Source organism: Uranotaenia lowii, chromosome 1 (assembly GCF_029784155.1).
Source record: "Uranotaenia lowii strain MFRU-FL chromosome 1, ASM2978415v1, whole genome shotgun sequence".
Lineage (NCBI taxonomy): Eukaryota > Metazoa > Arthropoda > Insecta > Diptera > Culicidae > Uranotaenia > Uranotaenia lowii.
In genome coordinates, this window is record NC_073691.1 from 209,077,561 (window position 1) to 209,094,967 (window position 17,407).

Here is a 17,407-nt window from a genome sequence, read left to right on the forward strand (position 1 = left end):
GAAACACGTTGAGTTGGATAGAACGTCCGTAAGGGATTCCGATGCCGTATCAAAGATGCAAAGTAAAAAATACGCTGATAAGCGAAGAGGCGCAATGGAGAGTGATATCATGCCTGGGGATAAAGTTTACATTGCAGTGCCTAAAAAAACTAAAACGGACCCCCAATTCTCTAAGGAAGAATATACTGTACTGGCACGGTACGGAGCAAAGGTAGTTGTAAGAAGTGATTCAGGTATTCAGTACGCCCGGGGCGTCCAGGATGTGAAACGAATTCCAGATTCATCTTTCGTCAGCGAAGAACATCCAAATGATAGAACTGATACCCATCCGGAGGCTACCTCGACAGACGAGCAAATCCTAGAAAACTCTCCTACAGAAAGCGAAGTTCTACCGACGAACCTTTCGTATCAAAAGCCAAAAAGGGAAACTAAGAAACCCAAAAAATTTGAGGACATGGTACTGTATAATATTTTTGAATAACTCAAATTGAGTTAACTTCGAGAGTAGGGGAGGGAGGACATGTAGAGTATAAGACGAATAAATAAAATAATTCTTGTAAAAAATAAATGGTTCATTTTATCAGTGCAGTAACGCTTCCCTCACCTTACTGTACGTCGCAGTAACGACTGCCAGTAGGGTATGAAAAGGAGGGAATATAAAAACCGAACTTTCATTTGCGAAACCGTTCACTCCCATCGTTAAATAAGGCCGAGCCGTTCCATAAGATTGAGCGGAGGAAGCGACTCGTGACTCGTATTGTACCGAAGGCAATCTTCGTATGGAATGCGAGAGAGAGGCCCTCGGCTCTCGCTCTAGCATAGAACGACGAAAAATTAGTGAACCCGAAAATCGTCAGTTTTCGAAGTGACGTTTATCAAACAAGTTGTGTGTTACGAACGAGTTTGCGGAATTGTGGGTTGCAGATTTAAAATCGAAAGATGGACGCAAGAGACGATGGATGCGACAGAAAGGAGGAGAAGAAACGGAATCAACAGTGGATAGTCATCCAGCCAGGAAGCCGATGGAAGGACAACGAGCCGAAGCCAAGGGAAGTTAACGAACCAGGAACCGTAGAAGGTTGTAGGACCAGGAGCCATCTGGAAGGTCGTCGGACCGGGAAGCCGGGTGGAGGTCGACAAGCCAGGAAAAACGGTGGTCATCGAACAGGTGCCAAGGGAGGTCGTTGGGCCGAATCCATTGCGGGCTGACCGGAATCCATAGGAAGGTCGGCGAGCCGGGAGCCAGAGGAAGGTCGTCGAGCCATTGGTGAGGCGTCGGGCCAATAGAAGAGCGTCGAGCCGGAACCAAACAAGGTCGTCGGACCGGAGCCACTGGGAGGTCGTCGGACCGGTGCCATGGAAGGTCGTAGGGCTGGGACCACGAATGCGGTCGTCGAACCAGAGCCACTGGTAGGTCGTCGAACCGGAAGCCATGGAAGGTTGGCGGGCCGGTATCATGGAACGTGGTCAAGTCAGGATCCATGTGGTGGTCGTTGAACCAGAAGTCACTGGTGGACTTGCGAGCGGGGTACCACGGAAGGTCGCCAAGCTGGTGCCATGGAAGGTAGTCGGACCGGAAAGCCAAGTGGAGGTCGTCGGGCTGGAGCCACTGGGAGGGGCAGGCCTCAGGAATGGCGTCGAGGCGAAGGAGAAAGCTTCGAGCCGCAGGAAGAGCGCTGAGACCAAAGCCATGGAAGGTCGTCGGGCCAGAGCCATTGGGAGGTCGTCGTGCCAGATCCCGGGGGAGGTTGTCAAACTGGGGCCATGGAAGGTCATCGCGTTGCAACAGGGGCGAGAGCGTGTTCCGGTACGTGCGTTGAAGAGAAGTAGCCCCATCTTCAGGAGAAGCCACCGGAGGCAGTTAAAAGACTGCGAATGTGTATGTTGAGGAGGAGTGTTGAGATTTGTCCAATCGAAGCAATCGATGGGACAAATAACAACATGCACATAATAAATAAACAATCAAATATGTAACCATAGGGATGGTTTTCCTATAAATAAGATGTTAGGATAGTAAATAAAGTATTCCAGTTTCTACCTTCAAGTAGTACAGATCTCTCCTTTCCACTGCCCAAAGTGCTTCCAACAACAATAATAAATCGTAGGACCTTAATTTTTCGAAATTTGGCAACTGGTAAGGTCTGGAGCACCATTTTTGTTTGTTATGGGACTGTTATGCGGGCATATTCGAGACCTTTTTCAGATCTACTCGCATAACAGTCCCATACAGAATATGATTTGCTCACTAAGCTACCTTCTAAGACTTAAATTTGATCATTTCTGAACTTATAAATGTAGTTTGTTTATTCCACATTGTAAGTTGAATTTTATCATGGTTTTTAGTTGTTTCTGATAGTTTTTCTCACAGGAAGACCATCCTTCCTTAATCTTAGCCTGCCTTTCAAAAACTGTAGTTAAATTTACTGTTTAGTGTGCATAATTCGACATCAAGTGAGTTGCATCTCGTTTAAATGACTTAAAGAAATAAATCAAAGATCATTTCACCGAAAGAAACATAGTAAGGTAACTACATCCGTGGTATTTCACATATGGGACTGTTATGCGGGTATATTTCATATGGGACAGTCACTAGTTGATATTTTTTTTCGTAATTTCTAGAACAAAGTCTCTTTTTTATTGTTTTATATTGAAGTAAAATGTTCAAAATGACGAACTGTCAGGTTAGATGAAAAATGACGAAAATTCATATGGGACTGTTATGCGAGTAGGGGCAGTATACCAGTTCTAAAAAAATGTGAGATGAAACTGGTATAATGGAACAGGATGCGGTTGCTTGGGTCGGAATTTGCGTCTAAATCGGATGTTTGGACAACGGATACAGGTGCTCTTAGGGCCCGACGTAGATTATTTGGTGTTCCAATATATTGTACATTTTGAGACACTTTGCGACATGAAAGTTTACCCGAGTCATCCGATTCCAGAGTCGCTTTAGGTTAAAAAACTTCACTTCGGATGAACTTGAGGAATGAACCACTGTAACTTCATTAATGTGAAAAGAGGCCTCATGAACATTTTTCCCTCAAGCAACCATTCTACATGATTTGAACCCTCGCTGTGTGCTACGAGACGACCCACACGTATTTATTCAAATCGCCCCTCTTGAAATGAATCCTTCCTGAGAGGCACAATCCGTTTGCTGCTAAAGTTTTGTAGAGCAATTGGCCTAAAATATACCATTATTGTTTAAGTATGAGTAAAGTTACTTTAGTATTATGGTATTTCGGCATTTTCAAACAAAAATCACATACTTAGGAAACTAAAAACATTGAATTTTGGTACATTTAAATCAATGTTCAGTTTTTTATGCCAGTGATTTTGGAAATTGTATAGGTAAAACATTTGAAATCTGGTATTATTTCGAAAAAAATGACAGTAAATCGACTTGTTTTTATACATAAAATATTTTAGGAACGGCGACAAAACTGACTCACAGCATGTCAAATTTTTATAATATAACACATCTTCAATTCAATTTTCATAGAAATGCCAAATTTACAAAAAAAAAGAAAGATACAACTTATAAAAATGACAACAACAACAAGAAGAGACCACAATTACCGATATGCATTAGAAAAAGGGAAAAAATGTTAAAAATGGTAAAGAATAATGAAATGATAAAAAGTAAAAAAAAAAAATGATAAAAATGACAAAAATGACATTACAAAATTAAAAATAATTTGTCTTTGAGAAAAATTACAAAAATGACAAAATAGACAAAAAAAAAATACGAAAATGACAAAAATTGATAAAATACAGGAATCATGTTGTGCAGCACTTGGGCAGTGGAAAGGAGAGATCTTTACTACTTGGTGGTAGAAACTGGAATACTTTATTTCAATACATTGCGTCCTATTTATACTAATACTATCTCTATGGTTACATTTCCAAACTGTTTATTTCTAATAACACCACCATGCGTGTGTTGTTATTCATCTCATCGATTGCTTCGATGAGACGAATCTCAACACTCCTCCTCAACACACGCAGTTTACCGCTAAGCAACACGCTTCTCAACACTCCTCCTCAACACACGCATTTCACCGCTCAGCAAAGCTCTGTGCTGGACCACGACCATAGCCTTCAGCTCAACGACCCTCTTCTGGTTTCGCTCGACGACAACCTTCCTGTGGATCACTCGAGGCAAACTTCCGTCTGGCCCGACACCCTCCTTGCAACCGATATCGTTTCACACGGCTCGATGTCCTTCGCAGCGAATCGAAGCTCTCCGCCTCGACGCTCCTCTTGACCTTCGCAGCGAATCGAAGCTCTCCGCCTCGACGCTCCTCCTGAGGCCTGACGCCTCCTAGTGGATCCAGCCCGACGACCTCCTCCACTTGGCGTTCCAGTCCGACGTCCTTCCATGGCACCTATTTGACGGCCTTCCGTAGTTCCTGGTTCGTAAGTCCACCAGAGGTTCTTGGTCCAACGACCACCACCTGGTCTACAACTCGACCACCTTCCACGGCACCGGCCCGTCAACCTTCCATGGCTCCCGGCACGACGAACCGCCAGTGATTCCAGTCCGCTCTCAATGGCTCCGGACCAACAACCCTCCAAAGCACCTGCCCGACGACCTCCCTCCCGTGTCTCCTGGCTTGCCGACCTCCAGCTGGCTTCCCGGTCCGACGACCTACCAAGCTCCTGGTCCGACAACCTCACACGGTTCTGGCTCGACGACGTGACCTTCCACCGGTTTCGCCCGACGACCATTTCCTGGCTCACTCGACGACAACCTGCCTTCGGTTCGCTCGACGACAACCTCCCGTCGGCTTGACGCTCCGTAGCCCATTCTCAAGGCTTTTCGCGTTCCCAGTGACCACCTCCAACGGATTCCAGGTTCGACACCTCCGCACGGATTCCCGGTTCGATTGCCTTCCAATTGGATACCAGGTTAAACCACCTTCCAATTGGATCCCTGGCTCGACACCTCTGAACGGATTCCCGGTTCGACGCCTCCGCATGGATTCCCGGCTCGTTGCCACCGCATGGATTCCCGGCTCGATGCCATCGCATGGTTTCCCGGCTCGAAACCACCGAATGGTTTTCCCGGCTCGACGCCACCGAAAGGATTCCCAGCTCGATCACCTCCGAACGGATTTCCGGCACGACCACCTTCCATCGGATTCCAGGCATTATAACCTCCGAATGGATTCCCGGCTCGACGCCTCCGAACGGTCCCAGGCTCGATGCACTTCCAATCAGCTTCCAGGCTCGACGCACTACCAAACGGTTACCAGGTTCGACGCACTTCCAAACGACTACCAGGTCGTCCTCCTGCCGCTGATGATTCCACTTCTCTCCTCCTTTCCACTAGTGCTGGGCCCATAACCTGTTGTGCAGCACTTGGGCAGTGGAAAGGAGAGATCTTTACTACTTGGTGGTAGAAACTGGAATACTTTATTTCAATACATTGCGTCCTATTTATACTAATACTAATCAGAAGTACAGTAAAAAGGATCAAAATGAAAATGAAACACATAAATGACAAAAATAACGAGCAGGAAGACTTATTAAATGACAAATACGAAAAAAATGCAAAATTAGCAAAATATTTAAAAATTTCAAAAATAACAAAAACGACAAAAAAACAGAAAATCAACAAAATGATTAAGCAACAAGAATGACAGAATAATTAAAAGACAAGAACGAAATAAAACCAAATATTTCTCAAATTTTGAACCATTAACTTCGAAATAAAACAACAGATAACTTCTGGAAATAGGTGAAATTCATTCAATAAATTGGAGCATTTTTTAGGCAAAACAATAAAACATAACAAAGATGTTGAAAATAAAGGTTTTAATATGTTTTAATTCAATGATCAACTTTCCGGAAGACCGAGAGTAATTTTGAATTCTGAAAAAAGCTATAGAAGTTTCCTTTTTGTCAATTTTTACCGGTTTTGCAAAACAAGGATTTTGACGAAATTTTTAAGAAGATTTTGAATGTTTGATATTTCTTTAAGAGCAAGTTCACTCTTGTTGGGAAAAAGTGGTAGAAATTTTGACACTTGTGGCACATTTTGAAAATTTTACCATGCAAAAATGTTTTCAAGATCTTTGGGTGTTTTATTGTTTTACAGCACTGTTTCTATTTCAGCCGTATGTGATAGAAATATTGCTATTTTTGCATCACAGCATGCGAATGAAAGATAATAAATAGGTTCGAAAATCTGTTCTTAGTTGTCATGTAGGTTTATTAGTTTATCAGTTATCATCGAAACTGATTAATTTTAAAATTTACACACGTCATATCACCAAAACTAGAGGTGGCGAATGATTTGGAGGACGCCAATGTCTTGTAAAATCAGTCGTTAAAACGTTGGCAGCAAAATACTGTTCCCTTGTGTATTTAGAATGGACCTACATGGTACGTGGTACGATCACGAAGTTCTGTTCAGGTGGACACACAGACATGAAAAGCACGAATAGTCAAGTAAAACAGTTAAACACAGTTTTGAAAAGTTAGAAAAACATTTATTTCCAACCAATTGGAAACTACCGATCTTGCCGAGCCGTAATGTCATCATGTTTCCGTTTCTTGTAATTATTGGAGTATCTTTGATTCGAAATTGGCTGCAGAATTTTCTTCAGCGATTCTTCCAGCAGACTCTCGCTGATACCATGAGCTTTCCAGGCATCTGGAATGATCAAAATCGGGATTGTATATTGTAATTGTTGTTTGAATTCAATCTTATACTAACCAAGCATACATGAGCCAAATATTGCGTACTGATGGAAAGGTTTTCTACGCCCGGGAACACCATTTTTACCGTCACTTTCTATTCTTGTTGTACGAATAAAATTCGCCAATGCATCATCCTCGAAGAACCGATAGAAAACTTGCGCGATGTCCAGATGGGCGGTCTTGTTGCTTGCCAGGTATTGTACCTATGAGAACAGCAAAGTCGGTAAATTCAGTTGGAATCAGCTATAGTTATAGTTAGGCAATCACATTCCTGCATTTGATCAACCATGATAGGCTAGGGAATAATTGTTGTCTTATATAGATACTCGCAGGTTTCTGTCTTAACAAGCGTTGAAGTCTTTTGTAGGGAAACGCGCAAACGAAAACAAAATTTATGTTTCCTACTCATCCACTGTTGTACTGACGGAGAAAAAACCCCAAAAAAAAGTTAACAAACTTACATATTGGTTCCGTATCACGGGATTGCGGCTCACCATCAGCTCCAATCGATCGATATCTTCTTCGCAGGTGAGGGGAAATTCAAATCCAGCCACACGGATCGCTTTTCTTGGGCCCATCTTCTGGTTTGGCCTGTTAAGTTCTTGAGCAGCAGGCGATTTGTAACCTTTACAAGAGGTTTCTGGTAGAGGGTTCTGTTTGAGAGTTGTCTGTAGCTTGTCCGTTTTCCAGATTAACTTCGAATAATCTGTTGCTACCCTAATACATTTTTCCAGTTTTCCACCTGAAATCGTATAGGTTGAAATGAAACTTGTATTCCAAAGTTATAAAACAAAAACAGAAGACCGTCAAATCAAACAAAATTTTAACAAACAGACTGTTTATTTAACGTTCTTCTTGCGCGACCTCACTATCTTATAACCTAGACTTTATCACTTTCGGTCCCTTCGAGCTGCCTTTTCCGATCGAAGCGTTCCTTTCGTTTGGCCAACAGCAGATATTTGTATCGCTGATAGTAGCGGGCATTGTTGAGGTGCAGCTTGGCTTTCTGGACCGCTCGCATAAGCTCGTTCTTCAACATGTCAGTCGTAATACCGTGACCCAGCCAGGCATCTGTGGAAAAAAAGTTTATTCTAAGTGATTAGACTTTGAAAATATCTGACGGATTTATCTACCCAAAAAACAATCCGTAAAGACGGAATAGTTTTTCATCGCTTTCCTGGCACATTGAGCCGTCGATAGCCCGTGGTAGGTGAATTGGGAAAGTGCCTGGGCAGTGAAAACCTTCTTCATAACCGAGTGGATGCGTTCTCGTGGCTTCTTTACCGTTGCAAGGAAGCGGACCTAATTTGAAATGATGAACAGAAAATGTAAACGATAAAACTACTCCATTACATCTGTTGAATACTTACATATTGCTCGCGCACTTGATTGTCAATCGTGACCAGCTTCTCTAGCCGCTCAACGTCTTCGTCGCATCGAATCGGGAAGCTGAATCCCATCAATTCCAGCATCCGACCGGGATTGAACAGTGAAAAAGCAAGAAGTGCTTCCGGCGGAAAGTTCTGCAAAGGACTCGAGTCGAACGAAGTGGGTTCGGTTTTGATAATCGTGTTCAGTCCTGAAGAAAGGAAAAATTGAGATTTTTAGAGTCAGTTTGGTTTTGATTTGTAATTTATTTCAGCATTTAAGAAAAAAGCGTTTCGTTGGAAGAATTCCGAAATTTTATTTCCATGAAAAAATACTCAATGCTCAATGAAAATTGTTAATTTACTTCTTCCTGATGGATCATTGGACACATTCTTGTTTATTTGAATTTCAATACTCCGGGTAAAAATCATCTGAAAAAAGAAATTGGAGTTATTATATATTTTTTTCATTTCTGTAATTATTAAAAATTTAGCAATTGTTGTTTCGTTTTTTGTATCTTTTTATCGTATTTGTTATTTTTAATCGTTTCTTTCATTTTTGTTCATGTTTGTCATTTTCTACCCTTTTATCATTTTTTGTCTTATTTGTCCTTTTTGTCGCATTAGTCATATTTGTCATTTTTGTTCTTTTTTCTACTTTTGTCTTTTTGGCATTTTTGTAATTTTATGTCATTTTTGTTATTTTTGTAATTTTGTCTTTTTGGCCATTTGTGTCACTTCTGTCATTGTTGTCATTTTTTGTCATTTTTGTTATTTTTGTCATTTTTGTCATTTTTGTTATTTTTGTCATTTTTGACCAAAATAACGAAAATGAAAAAAAGAAAAAATGACAAAAATAACAAAAATGATGAAAATGTCAAAAATGTCAGAATTTTATCATTTTCAACATTTATGTCATTATTGTCATTTTTGTCATTTTTGTTATTTTTGTCATTTTTGTCACTTTTGTCATTTTTGTCATTTTTGCTATTTTCGTCGTTTTTGTCAATTTTAAAGTTTTTGTAATGTTTTGACATTTCCATTTTTTTGTGTTTTTTGAGGTCATTTTTGTCTTTTTTGCCATTTTACCATTTTTGTCCTTTTTGTAATTTTTGTCATTTTTGTCACTTTTATCATTTTTGTCACTTTTATCATTTTTGTCACTTTTATCATTTTTGTAATTTTTGTCAATTTTGAAATTTTTGTCATTTTTTGAAATTTCTATTTTTTTTTTGTCGTTTTTATCAACTTTTCATAATTTTTGACATTTTTGTCAATTTTTTAGGTCATTTTTCGTTTTTGTCATTTTTTGACCTTTTTATTATTTTTGTCGTTTGAGTAATTTTTTAAATTTTTGTAGCTTTGGACATTTTGGTTAAATTTGCCATTTTTTTCCATTTTTCATTTTAGTCATTTTTGTAATTTTTGTCTTTTGTCGTTTTGTCATTATTGTAAATCTTGTCATTTTTGTAATTTTTATCAGTCTTTTAAAATTTTTGTCTTTTTGTCATTTGATCATTTTTGTCATAATTGTTATTTGAGCCATTTTTGTTTTTTTTTCTGTCATTTTTGACATTTTTGTCATTTCTGTCATTTTTGTCATTTTTGTTATTTTTGTCATTTTTGTAATTTTTGTTATTTTTGTCATTTTTTGTTTATTTTGTCATTTTTGTTATAATTAATCGTTTTGATTTTTGTCTTGTTTAACGTTTTTGTCATTTTTGTAATTTTTTCTATTGTTTTTGTTTTTTGTGTTTTGTATTGTTTCTTTTTTATTTTTATTTTTGTGTTTTTTTTTTTGTAATTTTTATCTTTATTGTCACTTTTATTTTTTTCACTTTTATCATTTTTGACATGTTTGTATTTTTTGTCATCTTTGTAATTCATATTGATTTTGTATTTTTTGTCGTCTCTGTTAATATTGTATTTTTTTCGGTTCTTGTGAATTTTTTTCATTTTAAGCGTTTTTATCATCTATGGAAATTTTTTATTTTTATTTAATGTTATGGTAATTTTTTTCCGTTTTTGTAATTTCTGGCATTTTGGTCACTTTTGTAATTTTAATGTTTTTTTGTTATTTTTGTGTTGTCATGTATTCATGTATTGTCATGAAGATTTGGTATCTGAAAATTACGATAGATTGCAATAGAGTGAGAATTCTTTGTATTTGGTTTGATAATGATTAAATTTTCACACAATTTGTGCAATTCACGCCATTTCTCTTTCTGGGCATAAGTTTCTCTTGGTAGCTCTTTTGTAGCTTTGGACTTTTTGTCATCTTTGTTCAATTTGTCTTTTTTTTCTATTTTTCATTTTGCCATTTTTGTTATATTTGTTATTCTTGTAATTTTTTACATTTTTGTTTTTTTTTACATTTTTGTTAGTTTTGTCATTTTTGTCTTCTTCGTCATTTTGGTCGATTTAGTCATTTTTGTAAATCTTGTCATTTTTGTAATTTTTATCATTCTTTTAAAATTTTTGTCTTTTTGTTATTTGATCATTTTTGTCATTCTTTCAATCTTGTCATAATTGTTATATGAGTCATTTTTGTTTTATTTCTGTCATTTTTGACAATTTTGTCATTTCTGTCATTTTTGTCATTTTTATCTTTTTTGTCATTTAAGTCAATTTTGTAAATTTTGTAATTTTTGTCATTTTTGCAATTATTGTCATTTTTGTCGTTATTGCCATTTTTGTCATTTTTGTCATTCTTGTCATTCTTGCCATTCTTGTCATTTTTGTCACTTTTGTCATTTTTGTAATTTTTCTCATTTTTGTCATTTCTTCGTAAAGTCATTTTTAAAATTTTTGAATATTTTGTCATTTTTGATAACTTTGCTTTTTTTGTCAGATATGTTCTTTTTGTTAATTTGATAATTTTTGTAATAATAGTCATTTTCGTCATTTTTGGCAGTTTTTATAATTTTTGTCATTTGATCATTTTTGTTGTTTTTTAAATCTTATCATATTTGTTATTTTAGTAATTTTTGTAATTTCCGTCATTCTTATAATTTTTGTAAGTTTTATCGTTTTGTCATTTTTGTCATTTTGGTCATTTTTGGCATTTCTGCCATTTTCGTCATTTTGGTCATTTTTGTTATTTTTGTCATTTTTGTCATATTTATCATTATTGTAATTTTTGTAATTTTTGTCATTTTCGTCATTTTTATCATTTTTGTCATTTTTGTTATTTCTGTCATCTTTGGCTTATTTGTCATTTTCTTCATTTTTGTCATTTTTGTCACTTTTGTCATTTTTGTCACTTTTGTCATTTTTGTCACTTTTGTCATTTTTGTGTTTTTTGTCATTTTGTTCATTTTTGTCATTTTAGTTATTTTAGTCATTTTAGTCATTATTGTCGTTTCTGTTATTTTTGTAATTTTTGTCCTTTTCGTCATTTTGTCATTTTTGTAATTTTTGTCATTTTGATATTTTTTTCATTTTTTGTTGTTTTTGTCCTTTCTGTTATTTTTGTCTTTTTGTTATTTTTGTCATTGTTTTTCGCACAGCTCAGAAATTTAGCGAGAGGAAAAGCGAATGATTTTTCAGCTAGAATGGAGGAAATAAAAAACGCGTCTGACTTGCACAACGGTTAGATTTATTCTATTCACTTCAAATAGACAGTGGTGCCAATATAACTGAAATATAAGTTAAACAGAAGGGCTGCCCAATTTTTGGAACGTTCATTCACCCCCCGTTGAGTCTCGACATCGAGATCAACCGAAGCTATTTGAGCAGTACCGTCGATGTTGTCTTCGCCTGGATGAAAAGTCACGATGCTTCCAAGTCGCCACTGCTTTCCAACCAACGTTATTAGCACGCACCGTTTCTTCACAAGAATAGCCAGGTTGCGATGAATCTTTCCACGGTGAATTCGCATAAAGTTCGGCCTGTTTATGGTTCAATTGGCACACACGTGGAAGAGGTTTGGGTTTCCTAGGCTGAACAGAACCTGACATCACCCAGCCCAATTCTGTTTCTGCTAGGGTGAGGCTGCTGTTGCTCATTTTCAATCTACCATCTCGTACCAAGTCGAAGAAGATTTCGTTACCGATGATTACGTCAACCGGATCAGGGACATAGAAAGCTGGATCTGCCAATGGAAGACCGGTCGGAATATCTAATGTTCGTGTATGTACTTCGCATTGGGGTAGGTTGGCAGACACAGATGGCACAACCAAAAATTCCAGCTCGGAGGTGGTAAAGTCTTTGGCACATGATTTGATGCGTGTCGAGAGAGTATAATTTACACGGGTCTGAGTGTCGTTGAGTCCACTAACCGGAAGTTCAACTGGTCGCATGTTGATCATAAGCTTGGAGGCCAAACTCTCACTGATGATATGACTGTCGGATCCGGAGTCAAGAAGCGCTCGACACTTAACAGTGGAGCCACCCTTCCCAACAACCAGCACTTGCGCTGTCGATAGTAGCACCTGCTTTGTGGCTGCTCCCAAGTGAGCACACATTGTTGCAGTGGTGTACTTAGATGGTGTTGGCGTTTCAGCGGCACCATCAGCTGGCATCTTTACGCTACTGGTTGAGTTGGTGGGATGCAAGAAACTGTGGTGCTTTCGATTGCATCCTTTCACCTTGCACCCTCGCTCGGACGGACACTCTCTGACTCGATGAAGTGCTCGCAAGCAGTTGAAACAAAGACTGGCCCTTGAGACGACAACCTTCTTGTCCGGCAAATTCAATTGTTGGAATTTGGGACACCGGTAGATGGAGTGATCTTCCTTGCAGCAGGGACACGATTGCCTCGCCATCTGGAAGAATGATCTTGCAGCTGGTTTTAGTGGGACTGATGGACGCTGCCTAAAAGAGGAAATTGACTGCTGGCTCGGGTGCTCGGAGCAGTTCGTTCGCAACAGAACCCGTCCTCTTTCACGCAGGAATTCAATGAATTCTTGGAACTCAGGGAGCTCATTTCTAGGAAGTTTCGTTTCCCATTGTTCTTTGGTATCTTTGTCGAGTTTCTTATACAGCACATTGACGATGAAAAGCCAACGCCAAGTAGAAGCTCAGCCAACCCTTCTACTGGGAAACCATGACCGCGAAGAGCATCGACGTGTTTGGTGCATGTTTCGACCAGCTTTGCAATATTTTTACCTCGATGTTCGTTGGTGACTTTCGGACAATCCAGTATGGCGTCAATGTGTGTATCCAAAATCAGTCGTCGATCCTCGTAGGCGTTTTCCAAAATCCTCCACGCCAAGTCATAATCGTTGGTGTTTATGACATCTTGGTCGATTTTGTTCTTGGCATCGCCTAACAACGCGTTTCGGAGATGAAGGATTTTCATGGCAGGAATCTCATTGACGTAGCGCTGCATGATGCTCTGGAAGAGGCTCTTGAAGCTAAACCAATTCTCCGGGTTGCCATCGAATACCGGAAACGGAGCATGAAGTTGCGGAGCGGCAGCTTGGACGTACACATGTTGCGGGGGAACTGGTCGAGCCATTTTACTGCTGGTCGATGGGAGAGCGGGAGTGAGACAATCAATTTTTGTTTGGAGCGCAACATAAAGCTGGTTGTGGAGTGTCTCAAAACGCAGATATTGCTCCTTTTGTTCTTCTCGCTCATCTCTCGGCTTGCTAGCGACGATTTCCATGTGTACTTGATCGAAATCCCCTACACATTTTCGGAGCGTCTCCAGGTGGAGCTTTAGTAAATGGATACTCACAGGTTCAGGCTTGAGGGAGTCATTTATCCGAAGCAGTTTCTCGTAAATCAATTCACGGCGGTCGAGAAGAATCGTCAATTCCCGAGCCATCTTGCGCTGCTGGTCACGTAAAGCCTGGGCGGTTTTCTGTTCTGCGACAGATGGCAGAATATTCCTCGGAAACTTGCCTGGATTAGCTCGATGAGGAGTTTCCGATTCGGACATTGATTTTGTAGCACTTTTTATTATGCACCCGCAGGTGGCAATCACTTTTTATTTTTTCCTCTTGTAGGAAACACTTTTTTTTTCAAATTCAATTCAATTTTAATTTTAGCCAAAATGGCTGACAGTTTTATTTTCACTTGTGCCTTGGGCACGATCACACACTCGGCACCAAGATGGTGGACCAGTTAACACTAGTGCCACGGGCACACACACTATACTATACAGTCAGACTTTTCGCCAAGATGGCGGACTTTTTCCACTAATGTGCTACGAGAACACACACACTTCTTCGCCAAGATGGCGGAACTCTTCACACAATTGTGCTTCGAGCACTTTTCACCAATATGGTGGAATGTCTTTGAACTTGTGCGATGCGCGCACACACACAGAGTCACAAAAATGGCGTCGAGCCGAAAATTTTCGCACACGGTACGAATTTAATCGCGATAAACTTTTCGATAGCCGGAAATCATTCAAAATTCCTCAGGCTATCCGGATCGATTAGGACCAAAATGTTTTTCGCACAGCTCAGAAATTTAGCGAGAGGAAAAGCGAATGATTTTTCAGCTAGAATGGAGGAAATAAAAAACGCGTCTGACTTGCACAACGGTTAGATTTATTCTATTCACTTCAAATAGACAGTGGTGCCAATATAACTGAAATATAAGTTAAACAGAAGGGCTGCCCAATTTTTGGAACGTTCAGTCATTTTTGTCATTTTTGTTATTTTTGTCATTTTTGTTATTTTTTTCTTTTTTGTCATTTTTGTCACTTTTGTCATTTTTTTCTTTTTTGTCATTTTTGTTATTTTTGTCATTTTTGTCATTTTTCTCATTCTTGTCATTTTTATCATTTTTGTCATTTTTGTCCTTTTTGTCCTTTTTGCCTTTTTTTTCTGATTATTATCATTTTTGTCATTATCGCCATTTTAGTCATTTTTTTTATTTTTGTAATGTTTGTCATTTATGTCATTTTTGTAATATCTGTTTTTACTATGTTAGTCATTTTTGTAGGTTTTGTCATTTTGGTTTTTTATTTACTGTTTCATTGTCATTTTTGATATTTCGTTATCATTGTCATTTTCATCAATTTTGTAATTCTCATTTTTATCAATTTTGAGATTTTAGTCATTTTTGTCATTTATGCCATTTATGTCATTTACGGCATTTATGTCATTTATGTCATTTATTTCATCATTTCGGTAATTTTTGTCATTTTTGTAATTTTTTTATTTTTGTCATTTCTGGAATTTTTGTCACTTTTGTTATTTTCATCTTTTTTTTTATTTTTTTGGTTCTTGATATATTAATCATTGATCAAAATATTTTTAAGTGGACCTTGAAGATTATCCTATTGCACATTGCGTGTTTCAGTGTAAGAGGTCATAAATTTCCTAACTTCTCCAGAGTTATGAATATCTATCTTCATTAGTTGTGCAGCTGGTGTATTTTCTAACCAGATAAAGAGGCATATGCCATTGAAACTCTCTGGAGGCACTACCCTTTTTTCGATACCCATTTTCATGGATTGAGATGCAAACCGATTTACGAATGATCTAGATTACTCGCATTTTAAATCTCTGGAGCCACCACTAGCTACTTTCTCTAAGTTGAATGCCGTCTGAAAATCGATGGATTGCAATAGAGAGAGAATTATTTGTATTTGGTATGATGAAGATTAAAGTTTCACAGTAACTGCACAATTTGTACATTTAAAAAAAAATTCCTTATGGGCATCGGTTCCTCTCGTTTTTCTCACATTTCTCACATCTCACGCACAGCTGTGCACACTTATTAACATTAATTAATTAACAATAATTTACGTGATCATTGGTGTATCTTCTTTCTTCATCACAACCTCCCGGTGGAATAACGAACAATGGATTTCAATAATCTGCTGGTGTTTGATAATGAAATATTTTTATCATTGCTACTAATATCAGGGCGTCAAAATGTCTCCAATTTTATAAATAATTTATTTTCACTACAGTTTTTTACTGAATTTCGCTCTACGTGTCAATTAAGTTGCATTTTAGTAAAACTCTCAAAAAATGTTTACAAAAATCCCAAAATGAATTAAAAAGTAACAAGTCTACTTGAATACAGACTCTCTGGAGCCACCTCTCAACGTGTTTTCATACATTTTCGGCACTTAATTTGTTAACCACAATATTACCCGAAGGCCATCAAAAACACGGAATGTTAAAAAAAGTCGTCGATTTTATTCATCATGTGTGATCACACTTTGAGTTGTTTTCGTCTTTCATATGGCGAACTCGTTTATAAAACATTTTCCTACAAACACTATGAATATAAAAAATGGCAAAAAAATGAGTAATAAAAAACATGACGAACGAAATCCAAAGGTGCTTGCAGTACGACTATTTGGAGCCACCACTTGACAAATGTTTTTCGACAACAAGTTAGCTACTGTATTGTTTGATTTCAACCATTATTCATTCTCTGAGCCATCTTCCACTGCCCCCCGCTTTTTGTGCCAATTTTCTTTACGCTTCGCCAACAGCCGAGGCTTGTACCGCTGATAGTAGCGGGCCGAGGAAAGATGTTGCTTGGCTCGTTGGACCGCCCGTATGAGCTCCGGTTTCAAAGTTTCCATCGTGACCCCGTGCTCAGTCCAGGCATCTGGATGGAAAGGATTATTCGAAAAGTTCGTAAAATTTTTAACAAATTTTCAAGTTTCTCTATTGAAGAATTTACCTATTAGACAATCGGTAAAAATGAGATAATTTTTGATCGCTTTTTTGCAGTAGCTGGAATTCACCAAACCATGGAAGGTGAAATCGCACAGCACTTTGTCGGTAAAAATTTGGTTGATCACGGAATTGACTCGTTCCTGAGGTTTTTTCACCGATGCGAGGTAGCGCACCTGTAACGAGGCAAGTTGAAGGTGGTCTGGTTGTGGAATTGAAGCAACGAACTTACGTATTGTTCTCTGATGTGCTCGTCAATGGTGACCAGCTTTTCTAGACGTTCAACGTCTTCCTCGCATCGAAGAGGGAAGTTGAATCCGGGAACTCGCTGTGATCTTTTCGGTTGGATTGCCGAACGGCGGTCATACGTTCGTTGCGTTCCTAAAACAAAAGTTCTCATTAGGAATCTAAAAAATTACGCGTACTGCTAAACAAAACGGCGGAAAGCATATTTTTCATAGGCATCTTTGTTTCTGTTTTATTTGAGAAATTTCTTGTAATAAATCTTATTGGTTGAGCATTTTCTTGATTGATTTCTTAGCACGGAACGTTCTCTGGCGCATGCGATTGCGGCACTGTTTGATGGCGGCAGCCATCTGTGCGGCCAACTCTGTTTGGTCCAATCCTTCGGAGGCGTAGGCATCTTAAATAAAAAAAAAAATAAAACTCACACTTTTTTCAAAGTACATAAATTGAAATGATTAAACTCACCGAGAAAACAGTTGGAAAATATTT

General features: G+C 38.4%; 1 protein-coding gene across 4 annotated transcripts in view; it reads right to left on the bottom strand.

Moving 5' to 3' along the window:
• Positions 1-17,158, bottom strand: part of LOC129746293 (uncharacterized) — a 28,367-nt gene extending 11,209 nt beyond the window's left edge. For 2 of the 4 annotated variants that reach the window (XR_008737284.1, XR_008737283.1), the window contains exons 1-6: positions 16,905-17,158; positions 16,680-16,848; positions 8,079-16,604; positions 7,842-8,010; positions 7,589-7,779; positions 7,170-7,450 (exon numbers count right to left, since the gene is read on the bottom strand). The gene's annotated coding sequence lies outside the window, so the exon portion shown is untranslated. Of the gene's footprint in view, positions 1-6,021; positions 6,662-6,724; positions 6,912-7,169; positions 7,451-7,588; positions 7,780-7,841; positions 8,011-8,078; positions 16,605-16,679; positions 16,849-16,904 lie in introns of those variants that run through there. The other 2 variants (XR_008737285.1, XM_055739906.1) reach the window with 2 other exon arrangements.
• Between the last annotated feature and the right edge of the window lie 249 nt (positions 17,159-17,407).